The sequence below is a fragment of the Equus caballus genome, chromosome 31 (genome assembly GCF_041296265.1).
Source record: "Equus caballus isolate H_3958 breed thoroughbred chromosome 31, TB-T2T, whole genome shotgun sequence".
NCBI lineage: Eukaryota > Metazoa > Chordata > Mammalia > Perissodactyla > Equidae > Equus > Equus caballus.
In genome coordinates, this window is record NC_091714.1 from 25,439,385 (window position 1) to 25,464,984 (window position 25,600).

At 41.8% G+C, this 25,600-nt stretch overlaps 1 long non-coding RNA gene across 2 annotated transcripts; it reads right to left on the reverse strand.

The window, feature by feature from the left end:
- Positions 1-234: 234 nt before the first annotated feature.
- Positions 235-24,530, reverse strand: LOC138921666 (uncharacterized). 2 transcript variants are annotated; one of them, XR_011434437.1, is made up of 4 exons: positions 24,219-24,530; positions 6,018-6,233; positions 5,592-5,692; positions 235-2,308 (listed from the first exon to the last, which is right to left on the reverse strand). It is a non-coding gene; the product is annotated as an uncharacterized lncRNA (long non-coding RNA). The 2 variants fall into 2 exon arrangements; XR_011434436.1 differs by lacking the exon at positions 24,219-24,530 and adding an exon at positions 15,806-16,267.
- Positions 24,531-25,600: the final 1,070 nt, after the last annotated feature.

Sequence of the window (25,600 nt, forward strand, 5' to 3'; positions counted from 1 at the left end):
GGAGCATGTCTAAAATTAACGACTGACCATACCTGAAGTTGGCAAGGATGTAGAAAAACTAAAACTCATACATTGCTAGTGTGAGTGCAAAAAGGCACACCCACTTTGAAAAAGATTTTGGCAGTTTCTTATGATGAAAATATATACTTATAATATGTACCAACAGTAGCTCTCACAGCTATATACCCAAGAGAAATTAAAATATATTTCTGAGCTGTTCAGAAGAGCTTTATTCATAGAAGGTCAAAACTGCAAATACCACAGCGTCCATCAGTGAGTGAATGGATAAACAAATTTGGTATACCATACAATGGAATGCTATTTATCAACAAATTACTACCCGGCAACAAATTACTGATACATCCACAACGTGGACGAATATCTATAACATTATGCTAAATTAAAAGAGTCACACCTAAAACACTAAATCCTGTATGATTCAATTTATATGACATTCTGTAGCAGGTGAAACCCTAGAAACTGAAAACTGATTAGTGTTTGGCACTTGCTAGGTTTGTGGGGAAGAGATTGAGCATAAATACACAGAAGGAAACTTTTGGAGCGATGGAAATATTCTGTATCATGATTGTGGTGACGGCTATATACACGTAAGTGTGTATTGTACATTTAAAATTGTATTGCATATAAATTATGTCTCAATGAAGCAGAGAGATAGAGAGAGTAATAGATGCCCAAGGACCCTGTCTTGAAGAAAGTCCACAGTTAAATGTGCAAAGGAGAAAAGTGACAATAGCTCACCAAAGGAAAAAGAGCGATCAGAGACGCAGAAAGAAAAAGAAAAATGCCACTTGAGCCAAAGATGAGATAATCTGAATACTGGTTCTTAAGATGTACCACACCAACCACTAATGGGTACTTTAGAAATTTTTGGTTGACAGTAATAGTGGAGGATATTTTTACACTGTGTGTGGTGGTGAAAGTGGGGGGAGGAATGCTAGACACCTTGCAATGTATGAGACGGTCCCACAGAATGAGGAATTGTCTTCACCAAACAAACTTTTAAATGACTCATGGAAATTCATATATGTAAAACAATGTCTAAAACTATTTCAGTCTAGGACCTAACTTATCTCATACAAACACAAAGGTTTTCCATGTTTTTAAATACTCTGAATTCTCTAGAAATATAACTACTACATTGTTCTTTATTTTTTTTAAAGATTTTATTTTTTTCCCTTTTTCTCCCCAAAGACCCCAGTACATAGTTGTATATTCTTCCTTGTGGGTCCTTCTAGTTGTGGCACGTGGGACGCTGCCTCAGCATGGTTTGATGAGCAGTGCCATGTCCGCACCCAGGATTCGAACCAACTAAACACTGGGCGGCCTGCAGCGGAGCGTGAGAACTTAACTACTTGGCCACGGGGCCAGCCCGTTCTATTTTGATTTCTTTGAAGTCTTTATCAAATCTTGTTCATCAGTTCATACATTCCTATTTTTGAGGGCAGTGCTGCTCATGGTATTTGAATTACATTTGTATCAATCTGCATCTGTATCTGTTCTATTAATGGTGATTCCATATATTGATGCATATTGTTTCATTAGAAATGTTTCCTTTAATTCTCATGTATATACAGTTAAGGCATTAAACAGAACTATTAAAATTCTGTGAGTAAAGTTATATTGTCAACGCATTTCATTACAGAATGATAGGGCAGCATCACAAGTATTTGTGCTAAAAGGAATTGAGGGTCTGATAAGATTGCGAATGATTATTCTAGAAGAAGGGATTGTTAGAAGAATTGAATTTCAAAAAGGCATCAAGAAGAGTAAAGACTTAGGATGTTGCCACAAGAAGTTTTGTTGAGTTAAAATTTAATCAAAATTTTAAAGAATGAGCAGGCAGTGAAAGATAGAGGCAGAGGACGTATATAATATACACTTAAAAGTTTGGGCAGTAAAAGAGAGGAGATTGACAGATTTCTTAGAGTATGCAACAGAACCAAATGAAGAATTATCAAGTTGAGTGAACTTGTGTATCCTTGAAAGTGAAGGGGAAGATACCCATGGAACGTGGAGAAGTCAGGATGAAAAAAGCCAGAGAAAGTGTCAGAAGATCCTGAGCACAGCGACCGTCCTGAGTTAATGAGGATGGGAGAAGCTGTTCAGGTGGAAGATTTAGCTGTGAGCTGATAAGCAGGGCAGACTGTCCAGGAATAGACAGAGATGGCCCACTCCAGGAGAAGATGAGATCTGAGCACCGATGCCTCCAAACTTCTTTAGTCACTGTCAGTGGTGCCTGATATCCCACAATTATAAATGTGTTCCTTCGACATGTGGATTCTTTCTCCTATTAAAAAAAAAAAAAAACTTATGTATTAAGAGAAATAGCATATTAAGCCTTAAAGATTTTTACAATTCCATGTTTATTCGGGCTCTTCTCTCAGTTCACATTTTGTTGGAAGAACACATCAGTGGTTTGGGACCTGGGTTTCTGAGACAGAATGGGGGAAACCTTGAAAGCTTAAGAAGGACACAAGCCCTAAAGTCAATCCTCAGTGACCCTACTCAGTTCGAGAAAGCCAGTGAGGGCGGCTCTTCTGGCATTGGGCCGGGCAGTAAGGGCGCTCAGAGCGGGAGTTAGTAGCTATTACTGAGGTGAAATGAGGGATCACAGGTCAGGTGATGTCAATATTCTCATTAAGATATAAAGTGAGATCATCTACCAGTTGCATTGAGGACATGAAAAGAGAGAAGGCCTGGAACAGCCCCTGGGAGTCTCAAAAAGAGAGGACCAGCAGTGTCCTTGAGCAGACGTGACTGCTCACTTGTAACTGGAGTCCCTGACTCTGCAGATGCTGGAGCTGCATAGGTCTCTGACTTCCTTGAGGTTTCTTTTATAAGCAAAAAGAAAAGCATCCAGTAGGGGTATGATAATTTGCTAGGTCTTAGGAGTAAACGTTGAACATCAGCATGGAGGAAGAAAGGCAGCAGAGGCTAGCAGGGAGAACTTTGGGCTGGGCTTCAAGACAAATGTGTCTCGTGTCTACCACTAGTAACCCATTTGACTTTAGACAAGCCAGCAGTATGATCTCCTCTAGAAGTAAAGTTTTATTACCGATTTGACGTGAGGTCTGTCCAAAGAAGGAAATCTAAATACAGAGAAAGGAGCTGGTAATTCAGTTGAAACAGAAACAGACAAGAGCATGGAAGTTTCAGCTGGGATAGATGGAGAATTCACTTAGCCAGGGGGAAAGGGAGAGAGCCCAGGTTGGTCTCTCCTTCAGAGCATCTCGCTTTCATTCCCTTGCCCCACAGGTTGGAGATGCACGGGAGCTTGAATTCCTGCTCTGCCTCTTATCAACTATGTGACTCTGGGTAATTAATTCTCTCTCTGGGCTTCCATTTCCTTGTCTATTAAATAGGTATGATAATAATACAACTATAGGCACACTCTATGTTACATGATGTGGAGCTTGTAAGATACCTAAAAGGGCTTAGTACTCCAAACATAATTGTTCCCTTTCTCTATTCTGTTTTGAAAAAACAATTATTCATAGTTCGCTTTTTCTGAATTGCTATAGCACTTCTTGTTTACGCTCCTTTATTTAGTCCTTTAACAAAATGCTCCTTTGCCTTCGTTCCCGAGAGCATGTGTTTATGGGTACGTCTGTCTATCTGATCTCCTTAATGTGACTGCAAGATTTTGGAGAGTGGAAAGATACGTGTTCAACTCCCTGTGTGTCCCTTTCAGCTTCCAGAATGTGCTACAGCATTCAGCAAATACTTGTTAAATAAATGAGGTTGTGAGTCCTAGATAGAAACTTCTTTGTGCTCAGTATCAATTACACAGCTTAGAAAGAAGCAGGTGTAGAATAATTTAGCTAGGGTTTGGGTGTTTTTGTTTGTTTCCAGTTGGTCTGTGACTATACATAGATTCGATCATAATGAAGCTGACAAAGGAGAGATGACATTTTGGAAACAGAAAAGGAATTTTGGATATTACAGCCCGACATTTGTCACCTCCCCAGCTGACAGCAGCACACGTTCGTTCCTTCCCTTTGGCTAAATTTGGATCAAATGCTGGCTGAGTGCACTGAGCAGCCAGAACTGCATTGTACCTCTATTTTGTGACATACGAGCTCCCTGCTTTAATCTCCCCTCACTGTATAAAAGAGGATCTGAGGCCGTGAAACTTCAATCCGGTGATTCATGCAGCTGCACACAATAGATCCCACCTCTCTTCTCGCTGCTGCACAATCTCAGCTAAACAACGTCTTAGAAAGCTTCAGTGCATGCAGTCAGCCTGTCACAGATTCCCCTCCTCCACACACACACTCCTTTTCTTCCACTGAGCAAAAGAGTCCGAATGCCCAGCACCTGCCTTTTTACTGACATTTCCACAAAGGTAAAGGAATGAACCTTTTGTCAATGCCAACCAAACGATCTATTTTGAAACAATGAGATGAGAAGCCTGGGCCCCTCTCCTTGCAACTGGATTACAGTGAAGAGGCTTAAAATAAAGGACACTTGATTTTATTGATTTAATGAGGGATGGAGGCTTTTCCAGAGCATCCCTCGCAGCCAAGGAACAAGTCTCGTTGGCAGGTACCTTCACTGAGGCACTTCTTTTCCACTTGTTTGGTTTTGCACAGAGCTTGTTTATGGGTTTGGCTGTTAGGATGACCCACAGCGCTCCTTCCTGTGCTGCAGGAAGCAGTCAAATGCCTGCAGTAAAGATTTTGCTGTCTGTCTCTAGACAGGGAGCCAGGGAGGGGAGATGCAGTACTGCAGGATAAAGAGCTGCAGGAAGAGGTGACAGGGAGAGCACATCTCTGAAAAAAGAAGAGTCAAATCAAACAGACTGGAAAAGAAATAGCACTTCTAGCTGCAAAAGAGATTCTGTGCAAAACCTATTATTTCTCAGCAGAATCTATTTCAGCTAGGTTTCTAAACCCCTCTCCAACCGCACCGTTGGCTTTCTCACCCCCATCTTTTCCCCTCCCCCTCCATTACCCAAGTTTGAACAGAGACGAGACTGAGGGGGTTCAGGCAGGACGTTTTATTGCAGACAGGTCCAGACACAGCTAGATAATCTTTTTGCTTTTGTTCTGTTCTTCTTCGGGGTTTCTTGTGATATTATTATTGACATGTTTACATGGAAGTTTTTGCATTATGTGTTTCTTCTTTTATATTTGTCCTAGTTTTTCATATAGTCTGACTTCATTGTCCACTGCCAGGCAAAAGGGACATTGCCAGTCACCTGCTGACCAAATTTAAGCAGTGATCTACTTTCAATACTGAAATGGACAGCGTGGTTGTTAATAGCCATGTGTATAGCCAGGATTCCTGTTAATGTGAGCACATGTCTCTATGCCCTGTGTACATTTATTTCGATGTATTTATGCAGTCCACCCATAGATTAAACACCCCCAATTCCCTCTGGTGTTACTGTCTTCTGATTGCTAGCTTAAAGAGAAACAGTTTCTAAGAGCATATGGTTTCCCAAACACAGCCCTTCTCCCTCCCTTTCAGTTTACACAGAATGAGCAGCACCCCTCCCCCCACCATTTTCTGCTCCCTGCAGTGAGCGAGCCTGAAACCAGGGGGCAAAATCATTAGTTCTCAATTACCTTAAGCCATGCAAGATAACCTCTCTCAAGGGCTGTTGGTAAAACGTGCACATGGTTCCATCGTCCAGACAGTTATGAAATATAGGTGTAAAGCTCAGCCTCTGCAGAACAGCAATGCATCTCAAATGAAGTGCTTTTATTAAAGAAATAGAATCACCAGGATAACTAATTCCATCAATACTACGTAGTTAATTAAACCCATTATAGTCACTATTCCCACGGAGTGGAGGTCAAATAAAGCACCCACCTTCTTGATTCCACTCTGCTAACAGAAGAAAGAGAAATTAAACAAAACACAACACAGACCTCTTCACAGCTCTTAAAAAAATGCTTAATAACTACCTAGTATGTCATCCAAGAAGGTCTTCAAGCATAAGCCATACCCAAAGGCCTCTGGGTTGTTCAAAAGACCACCTTGTAACTTACCTGTACTTCAATTAAGTGATCACCATCTGTTTGCTTGATTGGTGCAACAAGGTAATGACAAGTAAAAGTGAAAAATGGAATGAACAGCCACCGTGTTTTTATTAATATCTTGCAGATAAACATGATGGAGGGCAATGCTTATGCTTCAGTTTAATTTGGCTTCATGACTGATGACAGAGACGGAGCCCACGTACACGTCTCGACCTTAGCCAGGAGCTGCAAGAGTAGCACACTAAAGTTAGGTATTAAAGCCCATTAATCGGCCAAAGGCATAGATTACATATCCTGCAGTATCAACGACAACCAAACCTTCCTGCACTGACAATCAAATATAAAGGACGATTCAGATATGGACACAGAAAAGGAGAGAATTCAAGAACTATTGCATAGTGACATCATTTTCCAGAGGAAGATGTGGACAAAAAGACACACATCTACACACACACGCACACACAGATCTCTCAAGTACTAATCTCTGGAAAATAAAACAGGGATATTTTGATCCTCCTTGTCTGAAAATTCACCAGGTCATTATATCACTGTCACACCTTCTTCTCAAAGCACTTCATTGTACATAGAGAGGATTTGCATTTACTTCTCCTGATTAACAAAGAAAACTTTGTATAAAAGGGCTGTGCACAGAGATGTGCAAATGTGGCCAGCCTGACCCCCTGCAGGAGCAGGCAGACAAGCAGTAGGGAGAAGAGGTGGACGAGGAAGGAGAAAGAATGCTTTGATCGCCGCGCAGCACACACAATGGAGCAGGGGCACCCCCACAAGTTCTGACCCTGAGCGGGCTGAAGTTTGGCATGGAGTCACGAGCGGGAAGCAATCTAATGAGGAGTGTTTCATGTGGTGGTGAGCCACAGAAGGCTACAAAACCCCCACTCTTGCAGGATGTTCCCTTTATGGTTGTTGTGACTGCTGTCAAAGTTATTGCTATTGTTGTTGATGTTGCTTTCCAGCTCAGGAAATTATAATATTGTTACACTGCAAGATAGGCCTGGTTATTTTTCAGTGAGTACATGCTCATAAAATATAGACTATAAGCAAAAGGCAGCACAAACAATCACACCAGCCCTGTGAAAACACAGGGTCAGGTGCCAAGTCCTTTATTTGTCCGGTAGTTTAAGCTGACACATGAGGCGTTTAGTTTAGATGTAAAGCCATCTTTTACTCACCATCCACACCCCTCGCCCCAACCCAAAAGCTCCTCCTCAGACTTCTTTGCTCGTCTTGTGCAGCCACCAAGCACCATGCACCATGCTTCCAGTCAACCAGACACAGACTCTGGGGAGAGGGTCTCTTTTTTCTTTACTTCATCTCCTTTGCCTCTTTTATCAAATCAGCTGGCAAGTCCAAGAAATCTCTTGCCATCATCTCCTTCCCTCCAAATCCCCTTTCTATCAGCACCCTCCTCACAGCTCCTGCTCCACCCTCCCTGCCTCCAGTCACATCCCCTCAGTCCTGTTACACAGCTCAGCATGTCAGTCATGCCAAAGTATTGTTCTCATCTCTTTATTCTTTGGTTTGAAAGCATACATTGATCACCCAGCAATGTCCTAGAGAATAATTTACGAATTCTCACTTTGGAATTAAGATTGATTCCATTCTGTCTCTATTCCCTGTGCAGATTTTCCCTCAGGACTTCCTTACTTGTGACCTATGCCCCCTCCCTGATCAGGTCACATGCCTTAGAGATACAGCCCTTTGCTCCGTACATGTGCTTCACCTCCAGCCCATCCACCTGGCCTCCCTCTTGAACTCCTACACATCCTTCAGTGTTCATCTTGATGCCTTCTCTGGGAAGCATCTCCTGATGTGCCTAACCTACAGATGACCTTATCACTCAGATTTCCCAGAACATGGGTTTTTAATATGTATTTTATGAGCATTACCATAATCTACCTATAAGTATTGATTATTCATTTCTTCAGATTTTAAACTCTCTGGAAAAATTCAGAGACCATATCTTTCTGATCTCTGTAAGAGCTTAATGAAGTATCTGTCTACTGGAATTGAATTAAAAGTTCATTTTAGTAGATTATGGAATACTCTCAAAAACAAGCTAGGTGTTCATCTACTTGGAAAAGTTTTGTACTATCATAGCTCTTCCACTTCCATCATTTTATGATCTAGAGAAAATGAGCTTCATTATTATAGTTAATTCATGAGAGGAATGGGGTGGACAAACCAACCCCATAAGGTCTCCAAAAATCACTTTGACCCAATGAAACATTTTGTAATTTTGTTTGAATATTTGTATTGATAAGTTGTGTTATTGTAAATTCCATGATTTGTACCTTGATGCCCAACCAGACATAAAAGACCACCTTGTGACTACAAAATTTTTAATGCTCTCCACCTGCCCTGTTCTGTGCCTCCATAACTTTCATGCTGGACTAGATTTACAGCCTGGAATTATTTTACTTACTTTCAGAAACCAAGGCGATTGATGGAGGATGTTAATTATATGAAAGGCAGAACAGTGGAGAGAAAAGATATATGCATTAGGACTCGAGATTTGAGTTCTAGTTCTGGTGCTGCCTACTCGCAAGCTGGATGAATCACTTCACACCTACCAGTTGCCGGAAGGTTCTCCCCATACACACACACACACACACACACAAAGCCACACTGCTGGACTTTCTGAACTTTAAAGAAGGAAATAGAAGAATAGCCTTAAAATTATTAAAGGAAGCAAATTGAAAGTAATTAACACATTCACAATTTTAAACTGTATAATATTTTAATTTCATATTATTTTGTAGGAAAATAAAATTTTCTGTTGCTTTGATGTTATAATGCAAACATGATTAATTCAGAGAAAAGAGATGAAGTAATATTAGAAATAAAGAACTGTAATACAAACTTGGAACAACACAAAACAAAAAACAATATAAAATGTAATACAAACTCAGAACAACAACCAAGTCACCACTACCACTTGTAATTAACTACAGAAGCACATGCAGTAACAACAAAACAAACGAAAGGCTGCCGTTCTGGGTGGACACGTGATCACAGCAATGCAAAGGCAAGGGATTTTTAAACCAACATGAAAAATCATTAGTGTTTTAACATTTTACTGCTTATGAAATTTCTCCGGTTTAATGATTGAGAAAAGTAATTATTTGGGTTGAAAATGATTTCATTGTTTGAAAATTGACTTCTCCACCCATTGAATAAATTAGGTATAAGCTACTGAAATACCAAAAAATTCTGAGTCAAGGTGCTGAGAATTTTGACTCTGCCCCAGGCTGGAAGGAGCCTCGGCTAGTTCAGGGCTCACCAGAGAACAATGGATACAGAGGGTGAGCTGCTGGAACCTCATCTTCATCCAAGAAGAACTACTAGAAGGGAAGAAAAATATAGAGTTAGGCCCTGTGTGGAAGGGAGGAAGGAAAGAAAAAAAGAGAAAAGGAAGTGGGCCTGGTGGTGCAGCAGTTAAGTTTGCACACTCTGCTTCTGCAACCGAAGGTTCCCCAGTTCGGATGCCAGGTGCAGACATGGCAACGCTTGGCAAGCCATGCTGTGGCAGGCATCCCACATATAAAATAGAGGAAGACGGGCACAGATGTTAGCTCAGGGCCAGTCTTCCTCAGCAAAAAGAGGAGGCTTGGTGGCCAATCTTCCTCAGCAAAATGATTAGCTCAGGCTTAATCTTCCTCAAAAAAACAAAAAAAAAACGAGAAAAGAGAGAGAGAGGAAAGGAAAGAGGAAAAGCAGGAAGGAGGGAAGAAGGTAGGAAAGAAGGACGGAAATAATGTGGGGTAGAAAGAGAGAAAAAAGAAAGAAGGAGGAAGGAAGGAGCAAGAGAAGAGAAGATAAAGGAAAATTTCTGAAAGAAAGCTGAGAGGTTGACAAGTCTGGAGAACATAAGTGACTCCCCTAAATTTCTCTCAGAGTGTTCACAAAATTTCTCTCCTTTCCTCCATACACGGATTCTTGGCATCTCACTCAAATTTCAGCTTCACCAGGAAAACGGCAGTGCAGGGAAGAGGAACAACCATGAACAAGAAGGAACAGCAACCCCAACGGTATTTCCATACACTTAGCATCACTGCTGCTACACATACATATTTCCTTCCAATGGCTTCCCATTTTCTGCAAGATATATATTCACAGGCTCTCCAAAGACTAAGCACAGCTTAACTCTGAAACCTTATTTTCTGCCACATCTCCACTCCCACGCTATTCTGTAGAAATACCAGGAGACTTGCGATTTCCTGTGGACGTTCGTCAAAGAACAAAGGAGAGAGAGTCGTTTCAAGGAAGGGATGCAGTGTCGACTCAGAGGTGTTGGAGAGCACGCTCTGTCCTCTGTGCAGCCCCCTGGCCTCCTGGGAGAGGTGGCCTCCCTCACTAGAAATCCTCTGATTCCAGCTTTCCTCTCCTTGAGCACCACCTCACTCTACAGAGTTTCTCTTTTACATTTGTGCCTTCTCTACTTAACAGGAAGTCCTGAGAGCTAGGATATTTGATCATTTCTGAGACAGGAAATCTTCACAATGTGTCTGATACATATTAACAGGAATAATAGTTAATGTGTGCATCACGCATTCAGAAGAATTCTGCTATCGTGAAAACTGTACCGAACTATAATAAAATTTCCCTACATTTGCAAAACACTTGATTGCTTAAAATGCACATTCACAAATATCATCATATTTTATCATTAGGTCTGTGAAGATATTTCTGTCCCCAATTCCAAGTTGTGAAAGGTGTTAATAGACCATATTCACTAACTAGATATACTAAATAGAATAATTAGTTGCCGAATTTTAGAAAAGTTACTTCTCTGAGCCTCAGTCTTTCTACTTGTAAAATATTTGACGTGAGTCTCTGTAAAGTCCTCCTCTCTCTCTGCTGCTGTTTATTTGATTTCAGAATGTAAGAATCGTCTAGACAGGACCATCTCTTAACCTAATTTAATTCTAAAAATGTTGGGAGGATGAACTCTAAGAGGTCTCTGTGCCTGACACTGAGGCTGCTCTGAAAACACGTCAGAAGAAGAAGAGACGATTTAAAGAACAGAGACAAGGAACAGAGCCCTCCTGCAGCAAACAGCCAAGCGGAAAAATACAAACAGCCAAAACTGCACTGTGTTAATGAACTGGAAGAGGAAGCCGACGAACTCACAGGATGGAGAACCAGTCCAGTTTGAAACAGTTGCTGGCTCTTTCTGTAAATCCTACAGATGCAACACCAAAAAGTGAGGCTTTCAGATTTTAGGAAGGATAAGGGAACCAAGCAGTTGTAAAAAGTAATCAAGAATAAAGAAGACTTGAGGATGAATAACTTGCCTTATAGCTACCTGGGAATCTTTTTACCCAATAAACAGGGAGGGCACATTTTCTCTCCAGGTACACATGGATTATCCAGAAACTCTACCATGCAGGAGGCCACAAAACAGCTTCAACAAACCCCAGAGAATTCATATCGCATAGCCTTTTTGATCTGACCACAATGCAATACAATTAGTAATTAATAAGTGATAGCTTTCAAAACTCCATGTTACTGGAAACTGTTGAATATATTATTAAAAACATGCTGTGGCTAAAGAGAAAAACATAAGAAAAATTGTGAAATATTTACAGTTAGATAACAATGAAAAGATGTAGACCAAATTCTGGAAGTAAAGTAGTACTGAGAGAAAATTTTTAATTTTTAAATACATTTATCAGAAACCAAGAAAGCTTTAAATAAATGAGTTAAGTGATTGCTGAATGCACCAGTAAAAGAGTGACCAAAGAAACCAAGAAAACCAGAAGGAAACAATAAAGCTAACAGCAGGAAATCCAGGTAAAGATGAGGATGAATGTGTGCCCTTTAATCCACCCCCTCCACAAACCCCAAAACACAATGGTGGAGGGATCTTTGAAGGATAAATCTATAAGGACAGAAAGAACAGAGGATAAAAGACTAGCACCAAAACTTTGGATGATGAAAAACAAAAGAATGAGTATTAAATGACTTTGTGAACTGAGGAAGAGAATCCTAAACTGGTAGCAGAGAACTCTTCGTTTGTCTCAAGAAAGCTCCCTAATGCTTAGATATTGTCAGCACCACGCACCTCTGAAAGTGGGGGTAAATGTGGAACGGAGCCAAAACAGAAGAGGACTGATTAAAACTCTTTATGAATCAGATGTCCAGATACTCTCCTACATTCTGTGTAAGTACTCAACTCTACAAAACAGAAGAACTAAAAAGTCTCTAGAGATAGCAAAACTAAGATTCCCCGACTTTAGGGGACACCAAGTCCAGTGGGAAAATTAAATGGCATACTAAAAATAGTGGAATTAAGCGCAAGTTTACATACTGAATCTGAGAATTCCATTCCTCTTTCTGATTCCGTTACCAGGATGCTAATGGCCAACCTTATGATATTGAGGCTAGAAATTAAAAGATTATTCTCCAGGAAAACTGATACAGAAAGAGGAGAGGCCTTAAGATACTGGTTTTACAGGTTTCTCAACAGGCTAGCCAGTTCAGCTGACAGGGTCCAACTGTGAGCACAGAGCTTCCCATCAACTTCTCCAAGCTCCACTGTTAGATATGACCCAGCCCTGGGGATGGGAGAGACAAGAAGCAAGTCAGGGGAAAATGAGACTTTGCAAGGAGAAGAAAACTAAACAAGAAACAAATAAAGCTATTATTATTTTTAAAGAGATAAGAGAACATATCACATCCTTGAATCAAGAACAAGATGCTGTTACAAAGGAACAATCAGAAAACATGATAGAGATAATGGCTATTAAAATTATAGCAGTCAACATAAAAAATGCAACAGAAGATCTGAAATAATACTGTTGACAAATCTAAAGGACAGTAGAGCAAACAGACTAAGGGATGGAGAATAGGAGAGAAATTATTTAAAAAATAGACAATTGCTAAATATTAGCTAAAATCTATAAAAAACCCATGGGTATCTAAAACAGTATCTAGAGAAGCAGCAAAGCCATCGCATCTTAAGCAGCAAACACCAGCGGAAGAGAAGGTGGAGGGCAAGAAGAGCCCATATGGACACGGATGGGTCCTTCATAAAGGCGGCAGCACCTATTTAGTCAGGAAAGAGATGCACACATACACGTAAAATATTGTACATTTTTCATTCACATACATATAATTAATAACAAATGTGGATTGGAAAGACAGATTAGGTTGAATCGCATGAAATTGCTGATAGTCAACCATTTTTGACCTACCAGAATGTCATTTCTTAAAGTTCAACCTAATACAATAAATGACTAAGGATTATCTATAAAAGGAAGAGAATAGATATAGAAGAATGGATTAAAGAACATAATAAAATGAAAGAAAGTTCTTTTCTCAATGTGTGAGAAGCTATAATTGCACAAATAATAACTCAGTTCTATGCACCAACAGGTGATGGTGGTGGAAGGTATGCAGACAAACTTACAAAATCATAACAGATGGAAAAATTACCAAGATGGAGTCCAAAGTTGTCATGCTAAGAAAATGATCAAAAATGGAAAAGAAAGAAGACAGGTGATACAAGAAATGTTAAAGCTGCCTTGGGAGAGAAAGAAATATTTAAAAGATGGGTAGTCACAGCTGTGAGAAAGGGTAAAATTAGCTAAATATGGTTACAGAGACCAACAACAAAATCAAGGCCTAAGACTTAGAGGACAAAATGAAAGTTAAATAAAAGAATTGTTAATAACACTTCAGGAGGCTTCCTAACCAGAAGAAAAAGACAGACTTCTACACTTTCCGCAGTGGGCTAGTAGTAACAGTGACAGTGCCTCTGCCCCTGCCTCCCTCACCACCGTCACGCTCAGCACTGTGTCTGACATGCTCAGTTCACAAGATGTGCTGAATGAAATCTACTGGGAGGGAGCAATCACAAATGATTTCATTTTTCCCCTTGAAAGGGATTTTCCTTTGGATTGCACAATTTCTTGAACTCCAGATTTAGAAAAAGACATAGGCTTCACATATTTTTCTGGATAAGGGTGATTATTCTTGTCCTCTTCAACAGACACTTATGACAGTGAATTAAGCCTGTAAATTATATATATTAGACTTGACCATGACATGATACATCTTCTACTTATAATTTAGGTGATCTTATATAATGTGCTAGACAGTAATGTTATCATTATTTACAGAACCTTGAATGCAGCAGTAATCATTAATCTAAATGTCTGTGCATTATTTTTAACAGAGAAGCACAGTGATCTATTCCAGGTTAATGCACAGTGAGCAGGACAGAAGGATTAAACTGAGAGAGAATAGTAGCTGCAATGCTGATCTCTGAGCGCTCTCCTCCCCCGACCCCTCCCTGGACCACTCTTCCCCTACTTTGGGATCCATCAAGCCAACTTCCTCACATTTCCATTTACAGTTAATCCTTCACAGTTTTCATGAATAAAGTAAAAGGTGTGGTAAATTACCAAGGACATTAATTATACAAGCAACATAAAATGTTTGCACATCATACTCAATAATCTCTCAAATAAAGACTAACTTGTTGTGCTTGCACTCACCCATACCAAAACTCAAGTTCTTTTACAGTTTTAATAGGCTTTAACATTTAATTTGCTTAAATTATTACTTTGTTGATATAAATAGGATGTTTACGTACTCTAGCCTAGCAATAATTGAAAGAGGAAGCCTCTGGAGACAAAATACTCAACTATGTTCCACACCAGGAATCCATGAATCATAACATAATAATTGAGGCAAGTGTCTTCCATCAATTTCAGAGTTGCTGTCCATTTGCAGCACGAGACCAAAATGAAAAAGCTAGTTGCTACCAGTTCCTCCTGAGTCATTTTAGTATATCAACTGGGTTATCTTGATTGAACTCCCAGAGTATCTGACCTCCCTCAATTTTAATACGTGTTCAAAACCACTCTCCAGCCATGACAGAAAATGCAGGTGCTCCATAAATGCCTGTTGACTGAAAGAAATGAGTCTAACAATTTAAATTCTTCACACCGTTTTTGCTCTCCTTAACCACACAGATTCTTGCTCACCCTTCCTTATCTTTAAGAAGAAGAATAATGATGCCCCAAAATATTGTGAATTCTCTGAATATATTTTAGGAATATATATATATGTATATATATTCAGGCTTTGTTAATTACTAGTTGTATGATCTTTGGCAGTATACTTAATTTCTCCAAACCTCAGTTTCCTGGCCTATAAAATAGAGATAATAACAATTACTTTATGAGGTCGTAGTGAAATTCAAAGGAAAGAGTAGATGTAGAAGTAACTTGTTCATTTTAAAGTCCTATACAAATGAAATTAGTGTTTGTATGTACCACCTACTATGGGCCCAAGACTAATCTCTAAGTTTAGAGAGAATGTAAGAGGAATACAACGTATGGTCTCTTTCCATAACAAACTTAATACCCATTTGGAATCAGGAAATAATTAGAAAAATAGATGAGACTATATAAAACTAAGCTGTATCGTCCAGGTTATTGTGCAGTAACAGTTCTAAGAAAGGAGAGTTTTAAATGGCCTGGAAATTATGACCATTTTCTTTCCAAATGGAACAGGCTAAGCTTTGCCTGAACAAAGAAGCAGAGATATCTAACAGCTGCTTACCACTCTCAGTTTCTTAAAATATCAGAGGAGTATGAGGTTTAGGCAGCTCGGAGGGCTGAGTCATCTTCCTCCTAACTTGGTATTTGTTCAGGACGTGGCTCTAACCCCGATGACAACAGCATTCCTGACCTCTGAGCTGCTCAAGATGCTAAGGCAGTTCTGAAGGCGACATGGACACCTCACCCAGATTCCCATGCACTTACTCTCCCAGTTGTGTTTCTGCTGCCTCCTGGTTTTCTCACACGGCTGTTCTAAATGAGAGAGGTCTTGACAGCTGAAGAAGAACTGAGAGCAAATGAGAAATAGCCTAGATTTTCTTCTCATAACAACGCTCAAGGCTCACAGCTGGGGCAGTTACAGAAAGGGCTGGAGCGGGAGCCTATACCGTGTACCTTTGCAGTTTGCGTAGCTTCAAGTTCAATCACTTCAAGTTCTCTGAGGACCTGTTTTGACCAAAGCTCTGGAAGCATTGGATATGTACAATTTAGAAAGAGAGATAAAAGATAAAAATCGTCTTTTTAGAGAGACCATGTCACGTATACTTTACGTTCTCATCTAACCCAGCAGTATCTGTAAATGAAGCTTTTATCGTTATTTTTCCAGACAAGGAGGCTAAGGCCCAGAGAGGTTCAATAGTTGCCTGAAATCACACAATTTATAACCTGCAGAGAGGAAATTCAAACCCAGAAAATCCTGCCTCTAAAACCTGGGCTCTTTATATTTGAATTGTCAGAGGGAGAAATATGAACAGGTACAGAGAAGCATTTTTTTTTAAAAAAAGGAAGAGGGTTCAGGGAGTAAAATATTTCCACTATTCTAGATGACGGGGTATTTTCACAAGAGGGGCATAGTGAAGAGTAAGCTAAAAAGCGATGAGGCCATATGAAGGAGAACTGTGTTAGGGTCATCACTTTGCACTCAATTCTGTTGACAACGGGGAGCTACCTTTGGTTGTCCAAATACGGGAGTGCTAGTAGTAAACCCCAGTACAAGCAAAAAGGGGGCATCATGTACGTAGAGAACTTTAAATCTGTAATAAAACCTAGTCATTCTGATTTTAATCATCACCTCGTGCCTACAATTCTAAATAATGAAGTGATAGAATACTCCTCCTCGAAAAAAATCTTTTGTAAATTTAACTTTTAAACAATTGCTGCCACTAGTGTTGAGTTTTAAAAATACATTATAAGGTTTCAATTATCACATTTTTATTATTTACTATCCTTTACTAAACATTACGTTCTCTGTGGAAGTTAATTCGGCAAACGCCCTGTTAACGCAGTTTGCCCCGCCACAGCCGCACTTGCCACAGACAGTGCAGAGTGACCTGGGAACCTTCAAGCTCAGCCTGGGCAGACACAGCTATGATTATAAGTCAAAGAATCAGAACTTGAGTTACTTCGCTTCTGTCATTCTATGGGATCACTTGGAATTTTTAATTTTTGTCTAAATGCAAAATGCTAGTGTAGTATTTCTATTTGAAAAGCACAAATTTTAGTTCATGCATAAAATATGCTATGAACTTGAGTAATCTTTAAAATCAAAATCATTCCTTTTATTTGTTGTTTCAAAACAAAAGACTAAAAACTTACGTTGCTTCCCAATTACAACATGAAAATAATTTCATCACATGATGGGGGGGTGGAGAGGTAGGTGCTATAAAAAACGATCCAGTCAAGGTGTCAAATATGCTAGGAATGCCACTGGGAGTCACTGAATGTTTTTAATGGGAGGAGTCACAAAAGAAAGGTCAAGGTGAATCATAAAAGACATCATCATTCTACCTGTATGTGGCTGCATGTAAGTCCAGCTACAAATATGTTGTAACCAGAGGAGGAAAATTTAGGGTACACGTTGTCAAAACAATAAAGCATTGTCAAGGAGAGTACTCTGGCATGGGGTCTGGATGGCTGCTGCATTTCCAGGGTGCAGTATCAATCCACCCCAGCCGGGCCGTCGGCGAAAGCAGACAGTTCTCATTTTTAACTGCCAGCAGAGCACTGTATTTCAAGAAGTCACAGGAAATAATGCGATTTGGAGGGTTTTGTCACCCAATATCTTGGGAAATGTCAGCTGAGGAAAATAAGTCTTCAGAGCGTTTTGCTCAGGATGCACGGCTGTCATGACTTATACTGTTTCCAGTATTCCGTGCACCGCCCTGTGGGAGGACCGCGCATCCCTGTCCTGCGGAGGATCGTGCATCCCCATCCCGGGGAGGATCGTGCATCCCCGTCCTGTGGAGGATCGTGCATCCCCGTCCTGGGGAGGACCGTGCATCCCCGTCCTGGGGAGGACCGCGCATCCCCATCCTGCGGAGGATCGCGCATCCCCATCCTGTGGGAGGACCGCGCATCCCCGTCCTGCAGAGGATCGTGCATCCCCATCCTGCGGAGGATCGTGCATCCCCGTCCTGTGGAGGATCGTGCATCCCCGTCCTGGGGAGGACCGTGCATCCCCGTCCTGTGGAGGATCGTGCATCCCCGTCCTGGGGAGGACCGTGCATCCCCGTCCTGCAGAGGATCGTGCATCCCCATCCTGTGGGAGGACCGTGCATCCCCATCCTGGGGAGGACCGTGCATCCCCGTCCTGCAGAGGATCGTGCATCCCCATCCCTGGGAGGACCGTGCATCCCAGTCCTGCGGAGGACCGTACATTCCCATCCTGTGGGAGGACCGCGCATCCCCGTCCTGTGGGAGGACCGCGCATCCCCGTCCTGCGGAGGACCGTGCATCCCCGTCCTGGGGAGGACCGTGCATCCCCATCCTGCGGAGGACCGTGCATCCCCGTCCTGTGGGAGGACCGCGCATCCCCGTCCTGCGGAGGATCGTGCATCCCCGTCCTGGGGAGGACCGCGCATCCCCATCCTGCGGAGGACCGTGCATCCCCATCCTGGGGAGGACCGTGCATCCCCATCCCTGGGAGGACCGTGCATCCCAGTCCTGCGGAGGACCGTGCATCCCCGTCCTGCGGAGGACCGTGCATCCCCGTCCTGTGGGAGGACTGCGCATCCCCGTCCTGCGGAGGACCGTGCATCCCCATCCTGGGGAGGACCGTGCATCCCCATCCCTGGGAGGACCGCGCATCCCCGTCCTGCGGAGGACCGTACATTCCCATCCTGTGGGAGGACCGCGCATCCCCGTCCTGTGGGAGGACCACGCATCCCCGTCCTGTGGGAGGACCGCGCATCCCCGTCCTGCGGGAGGACCGTGCATCCCCGTCCTGGGGAGGACCGGCCTGGCTGGAGGGCTGCCTGGCCTCGGCGGTGGAACATCCGTGGCCAGCGTTCCGGGCAGACGTGTGCAGAGTCAGCGGGGACTCTGCCAGGCTCCTTGCCCCTGTCTCCGCCGCCCTGCACGCACGGCGCCCCCGCGGCCCGGGTTCCCGATGGCTACGAGGAGCAGGACCCCTCCGTCAACCCACGGGGAACGGACAGCGCGGACGAGAAAGAAACGCTGGAGCTGCAAGCCACTAAGAGTTTCTGGGTACTTGTCATCACAGCACAAACTAGCCCACGTCACCGAGAGCAGTCCTTCCCGGGGCAGACACGCTGGAACCCATCCCGCGTCCAGCCGGACGAGGGGAGATGACACCTGCGGGGCTTGGAGCGCGGATAGCGGAGAATTGCACATCCTGGGCAGCGCTTCGCGTGAAGACCGCCCGCATGGAAGAACGCTGTAGACCCGGCTCGTGAAACCCACCCTGGTCCACGCTTGGGGGCGGTGCCTGCGTGGGGCAGTGCGCGGGTCACCGACGACCTCTTCCGAGCTTGAGGGCTCCGTCCGCGTTGGGAAGGGCCGTGTTTCTGAGCCGAGCTGTCTGCGCGTGCGCAAGCCTTGGAGGGACCCCCCCCCCGTTTTATTTAGTCTTAATTTTGACTCTCTTTTATGCATCTTATCGTGTTTTACTTTCTTTTTCCGTAACAACTTTTAATTGGTGTATTTTACTTAATCTTATTAATCTCTTCAAGTCCTTTAAAGAACAAGATGGGAGTATAAATAGATAAATAAATATTACAGAACAAGATCGTTACCATGTTATTGATTTTTTCTAACCGTGTAAGTGTCATGAATCTGTGTCACGTCACCAAAATTACTCCTAATAAACATCAAAATTTTAGTCCTACTTATTCAGTAATTGGCTTATTAGCAGAGGGCCCCTTGGACCTGAGCTGTGAGCAGCGCACGGCCAAGGCAAAGTGACAAGGGTCTCCCCGAGGAGAACGGGTCTGCTGACGGTATTCGCTTATACGTTTTTTCTTTCCAGAAAGCCCCTGTTCAAGATGGACAATGTAACTCCTTTAATGAATGAATAAATTAGTCTAAAACTTTTACTTAATCGAGCTCCTCTTCTTACCCTGTAAAACGTAGGCCCTGTTAAACTGCGTAAAGAAATGGAAGGCACATCCCTAGACTTCTGGAAGTCTCCATAGTCTAGCTGAGGAGTTCGATTCAGGGAGTAAAGCCACAAACAAAAACAACTCAGGATAGACAGAAGTACTCTGGGCCAGCCGATACCTAGGGGCTGGAGGAACTCGGAACAAAAGGATGGTAGTGTAAGAATAAAATTAATTTGAGGCGGCTTTCTGGAGGAGGAAGACGTTGGGCCAGGTCTATTCATCACTACTCCTTCAAAGCTTCTCTTATCACACTTTCCTCCCCTACTCCTTTAAAAATTAAAAAAAAAATCTCACAATTAAAATGTCTGGCCCAGGAGACTGAGAGCTTACCCTCCGCCCGCAGAAGGGGCTGTCTAAAAGTGGGCCCCAGGACCCCTAAGGCTGCATTCTGGTCTGGGTGCAGATCGGCATTTGTTGACAGAACCTTTCCCAGCACCAAGTATGTTGGGGTCACTGGGAAAGAAGAAACTTATGAATAAATTTGAAAGGGGGTCTGAAAATTTAGATGAATGCCAGAGGAATCCTTTGTGAATAAAATTAAGCAGTCATTGCCATGAGGACAAATGTTTTAACTGGCTCTGCTCCGCAGCCACGGCCCAAGGCTTCCTCGAGGAGGCAGAGGCACGGGTTTGTGTTAAACGGCTTAATTTTCGTAATCAACTATTTCATTGTGAGTTTTTAATTTCATTCCCATGCCTCTTTTTTTTCATTTTGCCATAATACAGCTCTAAGTACCGTGGCAAACATCTGACAGTCTGCTCAGCAGGTGCTGGGCTCTGCCGAGCTTGCGTGGCACTACCTTTTATTAATTGGGTTTCAAAATGTGTTCGTGTGTGAACAGAAGCTAAGATGGGACTATTGTACCTGTCAACATGAAGCTGGGCGAAAGAAAATATTTGGAATGTGTTTTAAAATAACTCATTGTGAGCTTGATCGGATGCGAATTTAAAAGCAGAAATGTTCTTTAATGTTGAAACAAATAATCATGCAATCGAAACAGCAATAAAATTAAAGAAATGATAAGGTTTGTTCAAGTAGTTGATAGCAATGGAACATTTTCTTTGTGCCTAATAGATTACACATTGACGAGACTTTTCTGAACAAGCATTTTAATAAAAACTCTAGAGGCCTGGGGAGGTGGTGACTACTTTGAAAACCAACAGCTAAGGCTCTCTCAATACGTCTGATGTTTCCAAGTTAATTTTTCTCTCACTTTGGAAGGTAATTTTCCTTATCGAGAAAAACTTGTAATCTGAAATTCCAAATTCCAGTCTAAGAGAAGCTCTGCCCAGCACTGGCCCTCTGAGGACCACGTCTCTCTGTTGGTGAAGCAGAAGTAGCTTTGTGGCTCTTTTCTCCCTTTTTCATATATGTATTTCGAATTCAATGAACTTTACTGACACACATTCTGAAACTCCCACTGAGGGCAAAGGATAAAAGGGAGATGAAGAGAGGGCAGTAAAAGCTGATAAAAAAAAAAACCTCAGGGGTGTGCCAGGCCCTCTCCTGTCATTATCCCTGTCATTTCCATCCTTAACTTTGCTCGTCTTTGAAGTAGTGAATGTTATCTGCATCCTCCCTGGGCTCAGGGTCTACCTAGTCAGGTCTCCTCCACAGGGCTGCGTCCTGAAATTTAAGTGTGGGGAAAATAGAGGTGAAGCAACAACAATCATAAGATGAAAACCTAAACAACTAAAAATATATATATTCATGTTTGTTTCTGCTTAAAGAAATATACTGTCGTAAAAAGTCTTGAAGAGTTGTGCCAATGGACAAAGTAAAAACTGAAAATGCTGAAATTCTACTCCCAGAGATAGCCACTGTGGATTCCCTACTGGACTTTTTTACATGCATTTTCACACACACACACACACACACACACACTTTTTAAAAATAAAAATGAAGCCATGTCAAACAGTCTGCTTCAGCTCGCTTTTGTACACTTGGTAATATATCAGAACAATGCTCTTTCCCCACCCCTGCTCCCAGACTATGCTTTTTTTGGTGAGGAAGTTTGGCCCTAAGCTAACATCTGTTGCCAATCTTCCTCTTTTTTTTTTTTGCTCCCCTCCCCAATCCCCCAGTACATAGTTGTATATTCTAGTTGTAAGTCCTGCTAGTTCTTCTATCTGTGACGCCTGCCACAGCGTGGCTTGATGAGCAGTGTATAGGTCTGTGCCCAGGATCCAAACCAGTGAACCCCTGGGCCACCGATCTGGAGAGCACGAACTTCACTGCTATGCTGCCAGACCAGCCCCTCAAGGACAATGTTTTCCTTTGATGTATAGAACTGCCACAATCTTGTACTATCTGTCCAGTATTTCACTCAATGAATGGAAAATAATTTTTTAACCAATTCCTATTGACAACGTTTACAATGTTTCTGCTGTATCAATATCGCAATCACTTGGGTAAATACCTCTGGAGGAGATAGGTTTCTAAAAACAAGACTAAGAAGTTAAAAGTTAAAAACTTGCTACATATTTCCAATTTACCTCCAAAAATGTTGCAGTAATTTACATTCCTATGGACAGTGTTTGAGAAAATATGCCTTTACACATATTTTCAAGCTTTGCTAATCTGAAAGATAAAATTTATCTTGCTTTTGTTTAAATTTGTATTGTTAGCTACACTGAGGTTATTTACACCATTTACTTGGAATCTTCACAATGCTGAGTCATCTCACTAAGGGGCATGCCACGGCTGTGTGTATATCAGGTCTTCTTTCTGTCTTTCAGTCAAGTTATATTATTTTCCTGATAGATATCTTACAAATTTCTTATTAAATTTCTATGCATTATATATTTCTATTGCTGTTGAACTGGGATTTTTTCCACTATATTTCCCAGTGAGTTTACTAATACAAATGAAGCTCATTGATATCTGAATTTGTGTTTTATTTCTAGCCACTTTCCTAAATTCTATTAGTTTTAGTAAAGTTTCAGTTGGTGTCAAGTTGTTGTTTTTGGTTTTGTTCTTGGGTAGACTACCATAATATTATAAGTAATACATTCTGCCTTTTATTTTCCAATGCGTATGCATTAATGCTAATGGCCGTTCTTGCCTTACTTCAGAATTCAATAAGAAAGCCTGTAGTTTTTCACCTTTTACAATAGTGTTGTATAATTTGCTTGGGGCCTTAGACCACTTTGAGAATCTAATAAAAGTTACAGACCCTCTTTCTCCTCCCTGGAAATACATGTGCTGCATAAACAAGCAAATTTTTCATGTATTTTTATTTGAGGCATACACCCTGTGAAGCTGATGAATACACTCACACAAAAACACCCCCTGGACAGGCTCAACTGACATCACTGAAGTTGCTTCAGCAGACTGGCCAAAGGGACAACTTCCAAGTAGGCGAAGGGTGTGAACTTCATGCAACAAGCGTTTGGTGAGCATTCTCATTAGGGGTTTGAGTTACCAACGGAAGGGTTAGCTTTCCAGTGCAATTAAAAACAGACACTCCGCAAGGCACGGGCTCTACATTCCCCTGGGACTACTCCCCGTCAGTCCAGAAGGAGAGACAGATAAGTAAACACCACAACATGAGAAGTGATGTTCGAGATGCGTGCATTCTGGAGGAGAGCACACCTGGACACTATTTTCATCAACTGCAGGAAGTTTTACACAGAATGTGCCTTCTGGAGTGAGATTTTAAAGGGGGTATCAAAAGGGCAAAGACATTCCAATGAGAGAAACAACAAAGAGGGAAATATTTTGGCCTGATATATTTGTAGAACGATGGGTAGTCCCCTGTGCTTGGAACACAGAAAGAGTGCAAAGATTTTCATTGCACTGTTTGAAATGACTCTGTTTTTATGGTAACCTCAGCCAAAATAACATAGTGTTACAAATCTTGCAAAATAAAGATTCCTCAGAAACCTCACACAAATTGCATAACTCTTGAACTATTTTGTTTCAGGGTAGAAACCTCATAGATATTCTCAGTCCTACCATTGGCTTACCAATTTAGTCCTTTTGTTCCTTTCTTAGTTAATTGATCCAGAATATTGTGGCCTGCTGAGAATGCCTGAGGGCTTTCTTTGTCTGGTACCAATTTCAGAGACTTCTGGCTGAATGCATAGTGGAAGTTGTTAGCAGTTGCTGGAAATCTAGTGTGAAAAAGCTGGCTTTGGGGAGGTTAACCCAGAAATACCAATTTTCTACTTTACATCCATACATAGAAAACAATATATCTCTTGGGAATATTCACTTACCTCCTACTCATCTCAATTAAGTTCTTTATACATGTTTGTCCATGAGTGGCAGGCCTCTTTTCCCACTGTTGCTGTCAATTCACTCTCTTTCCTCTCCTGATGCTGTCTATATTATAATTTTCTCAGTGGTTTTTCCCCTCGTCACTGTTCTCAGTGATCTTCAGCGCTAGTCACCAGACCAGAATTTGCAAACTGAAAATCCGTTCTTCCAATCTTGCCCAAAGATGGTATTTTGCTTGTCCTTCACTCTCAGCTGAATCAGAATATGGGGGTGAGGGCGTTCCAGAAGGGGAGAGAGGTTGTGGCAGGCATCAGTATTCCTTAAAAGCTCCTCAGATAATTCTCATGAACAACAAGGATGGAGGACCCCTGGAACCCACGGTGTCCCTCATTAACCCGTCAGTATAGCCCTCCCTACTCTCGTCTCCCCACCTCTGCCGCCCATCCCCACACAGGCTCTAATTAACAGAATCTCGCTTCTCTGGGAAACAATCAAAAGCCACGTTTTACTATGGAAATGACCACTATTACATCAAATTTTCTTAGAATTTGAATACCTATTAATTTTCACAGTTGAGACACTGAATCTATACATGTAAAGGGAAAATATCTTTAATAAAAATGTAGTTGCCTAGGTTTTTTCCCCACCTCTGTCTTCCCAGTGTAAAACCACTGAGTTCTCTTTATGCCTCACCCATTGGTCATTTGTCTTGTTCCTTTAATTTTTGAATTCAAGTGACTGGGAACATATTTATATAGTATGATTACAATCGCACTGATTCTCACAGCAATTTTGGTGTTCGAAGCATATTAAGGAAAGAAAAAAGCAACTACAATGCTGAGGAGCTCCTAAAAAATTCCTCAGTCTTTTAGAAAATGCTTAAATGTAAAATATCACCTAAAGTATTCCATCACGTGAAAGCTAAGTTATTCTGTTGTAGACACAAATTGCACTTGTTTGGGTTTTCTTTCTCTTATTATTTCCTTAGCTTTATTTGCACCCTTTAAATCGATGCTGCTTGGTAAACTCTTCATTAGTATTTGTCAAATTATTGTTAGATTCAGCTACCTTCTGTTATTATTATAGTCACATCCTCAAAGTGTATTTGCAACGCATTCTTCATGGGTGACCCTAAAATGAGCTGTTATTAAGCATATGATTTGAGCATATACAATAGAAATCATTTTCAGAAAATTCCAAATAGCTTGAGACGCCTGTGGAGAATTCTGAGAGATATCACCCAAAAGCCATCATACACTTGTTCTTTTCCTCTCAAGACTGGATCCTCTTGGTTCTAACTCCTTGACCCCTCTTTCTCCAAGCGCCACGCAGCAGGCATCCACCACGCTCGTGGTGCGTATGTGACTACAGGAACACATTG